We start from the raw sequence: 9134 nt of genomic DNA, 5'->3' as shown, positions 1-9134 counted from the left end.
GGCTCCTTGCCCTGTTCCTATGTCTGTTCCTGTGTCCCTGAGCCACTGCCTCCCATTCCCCTGATTGTCCCTTACCTTTGTACTGCCCCAAGACCAGAGTCAGCCCACAAGAACTTGGAGAGAAACAAAATGGGACCCTGAAGGTGTCTGGGACCTGACCATCTCACACACAGCTGAATTAAACATCTGTGGATATTCTGCAAAAGCCCTTTTTGCTTCTGTACCTTGGACTTTAGTAGACAAGGAAGCAGATCACATTTCATCATCACAGGGAAACGCTGTTTGGAGATCCTGGTCTGGTGGGAGGTGTCCAGGAGGGCAATGATGGATGAGGATCCTGAACACAGTGAGGCCATGGGAAGCAGCAGGGGCTGAGAGCAGAAGATTTGGGAATTTACACACAGACTTTACAAAGAATGCCATGTTTTATACAAATCACCTCTGGTTATTTACACCTGGCCCCAGGACAGCCCCTCCACTCCTCAGCTCTCCACAGGCTCTGCCTCCATCCTGAGCTTTTTGCTTCTTCATCAAAGAGCTCTTTCTCTCTTTTGCTCACAGGTTGTCCTTTAATGAACTTCCGCCTTCTCAGAATCAATGCCATCCATGGCAGCAGTGGCACAGGTGATGGCCTCAGCTAAAAAACACATCTGAGATGAATCTGATGCCATCTCCCAGGATCTGCTGCAGGTTCTTGATGCCCATCTCTCCTTCAGGTACCCAACCACCAGGTCCAGCTGCTCCTCATCCTCCAAATGGGTCTCCACAGTGGTTATGTACCAGCTGGAATACAGGAATTTCTTCAGCCAGCAGGGTTGTTTCCTATTGGGGTGTTGTGAGGGTCCCCAGGATGAGGTGAGAGATGAGAATCTGACTCCAAGTTCTTAGAAGGCCTGATATTACATTATATTATATTATGTTATGTTATGTTATGTTATATTATATTATATTATGTTATATGCTAAAACTATACTAAAGAAAAAGAAAGAGAAGGAGAAAAGAAAGAGAAGGCTGGAAAGGAATGATAATAAAAACCTGTGACAGACCAGAGTCTCGACATAGCTGGACTGGAATTGGTCATTAATTAAAAACAATTCACATGGAACCAATCAAAGATGCACCTGTTGGTGAGCAGCCTCCAGACTACATTCCAAGCAATCAGATAATTATTGTTTACATTTAATTTCTGAGGCCTCTCAGGAGAGAAATCCTGGCAAAGGGATTTTTGAGAAAATATCAAGGTGGCAGTTTCCCACTTTTCAAGATCTCCAGGAGATGCTTTAGTCTTCACTATGAACTCCACCAGCTTCTTGTTCTCTCTGTCCCTGGCAGCTCTGGTCCTCTCAGGGAGGAATTTCCTCAGGGTTTTCTGGGGGAAGTGTCTGTCACTATAGGACACAAAATAACACGGCATGGACACTAAGTTTTCTGATGGTAAAAAAAGCAATTTTAATTTCTGACTCCAATGTTTATAGGTTTCCAATAGTGAAGTGGATTGGAGGGTGACAGTGCCACCTCTCCAATGACACTGGACGAACCAACAGTCCATCAAATTTCTCCTCCTCCATAAAAGAATGCAAAACAATAAATTATTTATATAAAGCGTGTGAGAAAGTTAGTTACAAGAATGTAAACATCAGAAGGCTTAGAAAAACTTAAAAAAACAGGGTGACAGGTGTCTGAGGAAGACTGTCCAGCCCCTTCCTCCCCTGTGTTGGGGAATGCCATCTGCAGCACACCCTGGTATCCCTCTTTCCTCACTGGGTAGCTGATGGCAGCAGCAAAATACTGCAGGAAGGACTCAGTGGAAGAATGAGAGCCCAGGGGGATCTGACAGTCCAGGATGAGCTGGAGGCACCCCTGGATTTCCCTGGAAGAGTTCCCTTGGCTCCCTCAATGAACTCCTGCTTCTGCCCACAGCCAAAGTGCTGCAGGCTCTTCAGAGACACTGAGGAACCTTTTTTCTTCTCATTTGTGGTGCCATCTATGAAGTCTTCTGGTGCTTCTTCTTCTTCACTGCTTCCACCACTCTGGCCAATACAGATACCACCAGTTTACACCTCACCAACATCCCTTCCTCGAGGAATTTGGGTTCTCAATGGGACAGAACACCTGGGACATTTCCCTCCTCTTTGGTGACACTTTAAGGTCCCCTCCAACCCAAGCCATAGGACTGTATGATCTCTATAATTTAATAATAATCTCACATTCCCTGACCTCATCACCTTCAGGATTTGCTGCCCCTGGTTCATCAGCTTTTGTTTTGTCTCCCTGCTCTGTGCACAGAGCTCACCACCCCCTGATGTGAAGCTCAGACCCACACACTAAAGCAGCACAGAATCTGAAAATATAAAAGCTCAAACCTGAGGATGAGGTTCTCGTCCATCAACAGGACGAGGGGGAATGGCTTCAAACTGAGAGAGAATAGGTTTAGGTTGGATATTAGGAATAAAGTCTTGGCTGTGAGGGTGGTGAGACCCTGGAAGAAGTTTCCTGGAGAAGCTGTGGCTGCCCCTGGATCCCTGGAAGTGTCCAAGGTGCAAAGCAGCTGCCCCATCCCAGTGGTCATTTAATTGATGTTTCTTCTCCATCATCACTGTGTTCCCCTTGGAGATCAGGGCTGCAGAGTTATCAAAATGAGAGCACATCAAGGTTTCCTGCAGCAGCAAAGTGATGCCCTGAGCATTGGAGGTGTGCAGGGAAGGCTGAGAAATAACAATTTCTCATCTCTTTTTAGCTGCCACCTTGAACACTCCTTGGCCACGTGCTGAGCCAGTGATTTCTGGGGGCAGGCCAAGATCTCAGCTCGTGGTGCCAGTCCCAGCCTTGGCACAGCACCAGAGTTGCTCACATCTTTTTTTCTCCAGATGCCTTACTTTATCTATTCCTACATCAAAGCTTATTTGAAAGTTCTTCTCAGCTTTTTCTGTTTTTTAAGAGCCTTTTGGAGTTTCTTGCCCTCAGTGTGGCACTTGGTGCCCTCAGAAGGTCTCTCCTGCAGAAATGGAGATGTGGAGCTGCTCTTGCTCCTGCAGGTTGTGGGTGAGGATGTTGAAAATCTCAGGACTCAATCTCTGTCCCACACCCTGGACTCATTTCCATCCCAAAAAATGACTGTTGAAACCTCTTGCTTTCCATCTTTTTCACCAGTTTTCAAGCAACAAAAGGACCTTTCCTCCAATCATGTGGCAACACAGTTTCTTTAATTGTATTGTGAAGGGTTAAAAAAAAAACAAAAGTAAATAAAATCCTGTGGTTTTCCCACCTAGATCATAGAATCTTCATGTGGTTTATCAGGAAAAGGTTAAATTTTACTAAATTTATTTTTGTCCAGTGCCCTGAACATCACAGGGGTTAAATTGTTTGTGCAGCAAAGCAGTAGCCAATAATGGCTGGAGAAAGGCCTGGTGGGAGAATAAAAATATTTCATTCCCCAAAATGTTGAAACTGCCAAGTCAAGTTGTTAATAGGGATTGTTCCTCCAGCACAACAGCAGTGAGGACAACTTGGCTTGGGTTGCTTGGCTTGGCTCAGCTCGGTGCATGCAGAGCACAGACCTTGGTTGTAAAACCTGCTCTTAAATAACTCTCAAATCAGCCCTTTTCCACCCAAAAGGAGCACCTGGCAATGCTCTGCTGTAACTCATCCAGAGGGATGAGCAGAGCCAGCTCCAAAAGCAGGGTCATGGCAGCTGCTCCGTGATCTCCTCACTTGTAACACATTTGGGTGACCCAGCTGTCCCTGGAAGTGCCCAAGGCCAGGCTGGACAGGGCTTGGAGCAGCCTGGAATGGTGGAAGGTGTCCCTACCATGGCAGGGGGTGGAAATGAATGATCTCCAAGGTTCCTTCCAGCCCAAACCATTCTGGAATTCCATGAGGACATCCCCCAGAGCCCCAGTTCTGATGGGTATCACTGCTAACGGTGTCTGCCAAGATCAGCACAGCCGGGGATGCGCAGACGCTGAGGCCACGCTGGGCCAGGCAGCGAGCACAGACCCAGCACAGACCCAGCACAGCCTCACCTGCCCCAGCTCTGCCAGCCAAGGAGCGCTTCTCAAAGTCCAACAGCTGGGCAGATGTTTGGGCTGTGGTGGATGCAGCTCCAGTGTCAGGAGCCAGGACATCCCTCTGGCTGTCCTGGACTGCCAGGACCCCTGCCAGGGGGCTCAGGGACCCTGGCACAGAGCCCAACATGCCCCTGTGGGTTTGATTGTGACCTGTGGATCAAGTTGCCAACCTCAGATGAAGATCTGCAGGCCATGACAAATTAAGTAGAATGATAGTGAATTTATCACAGGGTGAAAAAGTAGATTTTGGGGGTTTTGGTATGGGGGTTCAGGGGGCAAGATGGAGGAATCTGGGTGTGTCCAGCCTTTCTCCTTCTTCTTGGCCTCCATCTTCTGCTGTGATGTTGGCGCTTTTGGATTGGTTTAGAGTAGAAGCTCACTGTCTGACACAGGTGATGGGTATTGGGAAGTAATTGTAAACACTGTACACGTAGTTTTTAGTATAAAGACATAACACTGCCCTGGGGCAGGCAGAGTGACTGGAACTGTCCTGCTGGACAGACCTCAGCGGGGCAGGAGAAAGAATTTTATAGATAAGATGCAATAAACAACTTTGAGACCGAGAAATTAAAAAACAGCCCTGACTCCTTCTTCAACCGCCAGGCTGGGAAAAGAGACTTTCTAACTTTTCTTGGGGTCACTCTGAGCAGTGAGAGATCCCAACAGGCCAGGAACCTGCTCCAGTGTGGGCTCTCCATGGGGTCACGGGGGGCTTTGAGCATCCCCTAGCTCCAGCGTGGGCTCCTCCATGTCCTGCAGGTGGATCATGGGCTGCACCATAGAATCTCAGGGGAATTGCAGCTCCAGCACCTGCAGCAGCTCCTGCTCTTCCTCCTGGGGGTCTGCAGGGCTGTTCCTCTCACATATCCTCACTCCTCTTGATACTTGTGAAGGCTGACCTACAACAGAGACTAGGTTGAGCTAAAGCAGGGATTTATTAAAAGCCTCCAGGGATGCACCTTGGGCAGCACCAGAGCCCAGCCAGGGCTGCACCCAAGATGAACCAAAATGGCCCCAAAATGCACGAGCGCTCCCGGGCTCTCTCCCTGGGATCAGTTCTGCTCCATTTGCACCTTGCAGTTCATTGTCCCATTCCAGCTTTAGCCCAGGCACTCCCACCCTGCTTGTTTTTCTCTCTCCAGCCCACGGGGTTTGTGCTCCTGGGCTGAGATTTGGATCATTTGTCCTTGGTGCCCAGCTGGAGCAGGAATTGTTTTGTCTCCCTGCTCTGTGCACAGAGCTCACCATGCCCTGATGTGGAGCTCAGACCCACACACTAAAGCAGCACAGAATCTGAAAAATATAAAAGCCAAAACCTGAGGCCTCAGTCTCTCTGCAGCTGCAGGGGTTTTTTTCCCACTTCCTAAATCTGTTTGCCCCCATCTCTGGTGGGTTCAGCTTTGGCCAGGCTGGGTCAGTCCTGGCTGGAATTGGCTCTGCTGGACATGGGAGAAATTTCAGCAGCTTCTCACAGAAGCCACCCCTGTAGCCCCCCACTACCAAAACCTGGCCACCAAATCAAATTCACTCATCCAAGCATTTTTTCATTAATTCTTGGATCTTCTCATCGCTGTGTGATAACTCAAAGGTTAAAACTTCCTTACATTGGTGTTATCAAACATAAAATTAAACCTGGTGATTACAAAATTGGTAGAAAAAAAGGCCTAAAATCCAATATGAGCTCCTCTGAGAATTAAAACCTGGCTGCTGCCGGATCCAGAAGATACCCGTGGGTGGATAAATTCTTGGGTGCGTGAAAAATACAGAAAAATACAAATTCAATGGGGTTTCTATGAGTCAGGGTGTGGATTCCCCTCTCTACCTTAGCCAGGCAGAGGCAAAAAGTTATTCCTGGTGAAAATGCCACCTGCCATGGGGTAGGGAGGCTTTTGCAGCTTTGGGAGGTGGTGGTTCCATCCAGGCAGCAGATTCTGGGTCAGCCAGGGCCGGGGTTTGCAGCAGTGGATGGATGGGCTTGGCACAGACATCGTGCTTGAGAGTGGAGTCTCAACATCTTCCCTGCTTGGATCACAGCCCTTCCAGGGCCCAGGGCAGGATAAACACCAGCCCAGAGCAGGATAAACACCAGCACAGCCGCTGCTGGAAGGGGAACAGCTCAGGGGGCTTCACCCTCTGAACCTGCCCCCCACCCCACCATGGGAGGGTTTCACCTGGACCCAGCCAGCCCTGCCTGAATCATCACTTTTCTTTTTAAATGTGGTTTTTTGTTTTTTGGGGTTTTTTTGTTGATTATTTTGGGGTTTTTTTGGGGGGGAGGGGGCTTTGGTTTGGTTGGGTTTTTTTGGGGTTTTTTTTTTTTTTTGTTTGGCTTGGCATTTTTTGTTTGGTTTTTATGGTTTGGCTTTTTTTTTGTTTTGTGGGTTTTTTTGTTTGGTTGGTTGGTTGGTTTTTGTTTTTTGGGGGTTTTTTGGGGGGTTTTTTGGTTTTTTTTTTGGTTTTTTGTTTTTTTCGCTTCCCCTCTCCCCTGTTTGGAGGCAGAAGTGAGAACTCTGAGAGAGAGAGAGAGAAAAAAAAAACCAAAAAGAAAAAAAAAAAAAAAAAAAAAAAAGAAGAGAAGAATCGGGGTCAACACGAGCAGCAGTATTTCAGTCGTCCTTTGAGAGCTTGTCTATACTCACTGTGGGTGTTCTCCTTGCAGGCACTGAGCAGGAGATGTTTTCCCTTAGTAGGGCAGGATCCTGTGCTTGGCCCTCCTTGCCTGGCCATAAAAGGGCAGCGTTTTCTGCAGGACCCCCGGATCCTCCAAGGGCTGGCGGGTTTTTGGGAAGGGGCCTGCCCCTGCACTGCTTGCTTTGGACCTCACAGCCCTCGTGTTAGTGCTATTTTGGCTCCTTCTCTTCTTGTGCCTTTTGTTTTGTCTCCCTCCTCCTCCTGCTCCTCTCAGGAGGTTGGAGGGAGAGAGGCCAGACAGCCTCCAGGAATGTTCTTGCTTCCCCTATTTTTTATTCTTTCTTTCTCCCTCCCTTGGCCTGATTTGATCCCTTCTTTTCCATGATCCTGCTCAGAAAGCCAGCTGCTGAGTGAAAACCTCTGGCCAAGCCCAGGATATGTCCCTAACCACGTCCCCAGCCTCCATCCCGTGTCCCAAGGGAATCTGGAGGACTCTTCCCTCCTGCTCTGCCCGAGCCCTGACCCTCTCAGGAAGGGGGGACACCACAGAACCTCCTCTCACCATCTCCTGGAGCACCTCCCCATGGGAATTCCAACCTAGAGGAGATGCTCAGCAGAGCACAGCTGTAAAAGCAGGGGATCCCAGGCAGGCAGAGCCATGGTTCCACCTTGGGATTCATCATCCCAGGTCCACTTGGCTCTTCACAGAATCATTTAGGTTGGAAAAGACCCTCAAGGTCATCAAGTCTGACCCTTAACTGCCAGGCACTGTCACATCCACCACCAAACTCTGTCCCCAGGTGCCCCATCTGCACAAACACCTCCAGGTTCTTCTGTGGTTCCTCACAAACCCAAAGCTCCCTGAGCTCCTACAGGGTCTCAGCTTTCTTCTCATCCCTTGTCCTTGATGACACTTCCTTTGGGGAAGTCTGAAACCATGGAGATGCAAATGGAAATACCATGGAAATGCAAATGGAAATACCATCTGTCAGCTGAACCAAGGAAACAGGAACATCTCCTGGTTTCCCTAAACATTTTCCTCAGTATTGTTGCAGCTGATCTTTCATTTAAGTCCCTCTGTGGCCTTGCAGTTTCCATCTCATGGCCTGGGGAGAGAAAGGAAGAGGTGAAGCTACAGGAGATGTCCCTTCTGTGGCCACCATGCTGCAGGAAGGTCCCAGGGAGGGGACCCAGCACTTCTGTGTCAACAAGAAACCCCTTGTTACCAGTTTCTCCAGAACTTTGCCTTCCTGGAGATCCTGCTCCCTAACAGCAACTGAGCTGAACTCTGGACCCTCAGATCCCTCTGTGGACCCTGTTAACCTCCCCTTCACCATTTTCCACAGTCAGTGATGCTGTGCAAGCTGTGCCTGAGCCATTTCCCAGCCCACAGCCTTCCAGGAAGACTCCAGAACTTCCAGAACTTTGTATGAAAGCACCAAGAGCTTGGAGTTGCCCTCAGCCAGCAATCCCAGCAGCTGAAGAAGCTCCAACGAGGGATCAGTCACCCCCATGCCCCATGAACCAACAAAAGAAGGCCCCCAAGCCAGGCTGGGTGGGATCTCACCCCACTGGGATTTGTGGGGACCCTCAGGAGGTTCTTTCAGCAAACCCCATGCAGCCCCTGGGTGGCTGTGGCCAAGAAACCACCTGTGTTTTGTCTCTCAGGAGCATTGCTGTGCTCAAAAGAAAGGATTTCACCCAAATGTGTCACTGGTTGTGCCCCTTCCAAGGCGTTTCCCCTTGTCTTGGTGGCTCCTGCAGGAACAGCTTCTCCCTCATCAGGAAGGAAAAATTGCACCTGGCAAGGACCAGATCTCCATGTGAGAGGTGGGCTCAGCTTCTTCCAAAAACCTCTTGGTGAGCCCCTCAGAGTGGCACCAGGGCTTTGGCCACCACTCCTGCAGATCTTCATATTCCAGAGCTATGAGGACTCCAAGTTCTGGAGCTCCCTGGTCCCCTGGCCACATCCATGAAAAGGCCACAGGGATTTGGGCCCTGGAGCAGAGCTTCAATCCCTTCTCCCACCTCCAGCCTCATCTCACCCTCACCCCAGCACTGGCTGCATTTCCAGGAGCTTATGTAGCTTTTTGGAAAGGTTTCCAGGCTAGGAGAGATGTCAGACAGGCCAGACACTCATCTCACAAAAACCTTTCTGACAGGGACGATGTTCTGGTGGCACTGGCCAGGAATTTTTTCCTGTGGAGCAGTGTGCAGGGTTGAGAATGAGAAAGAGCATTTAAAAAATATACTAAAAAAAAAAAAGTAAAAAGCTCTGCAATGAAGCCAGCACGGGCAGGACGTGGCCACGGGGACGTTATGCAAAGAGCTGCTCACATCTGGAAGGAGTTACTGAGCACAGCAACCAGGGCTGAGTCTAAACAAGTGCAGGACGTTTCCACATGGATGTCTGAGCTGGGAGTGGCTGGGGGAGCC

General features: G+C 49.2%; 1 pseudogene; it reads right to left on the bottom strand.

The window, feature by feature from the left end:
• Window positions 1–445: 445 nt before the first annotated feature.
• Window positions 446–2376, bottom strand: LOC141725217 (PWWP domain-containing DNA repair factor 3A-like; annotated as a pseudogene).
• Between the last annotated feature and the right edge of the window lie 6758 nt (window positions 2377–9134).

The sequence above is a fragment of the Zonotrichia albicollis genome, chromosome 1 (assembly GCF_047830755.1).
Source record: "Zonotrichia albicollis isolate bZonAlb1 chromosome 1, bZonAlb1.hap1, whole genome shotgun sequence".
NCBI lineage: Eukaryota > Metazoa > Chordata > Aves > Passeriformes > Passerellidae > Zonotrichia > Zonotrichia albicollis.
Note: the sequence above shows the minus strand (reverse complement) of the source record. Positions and strands in the feature narration are given on the sequence as shown.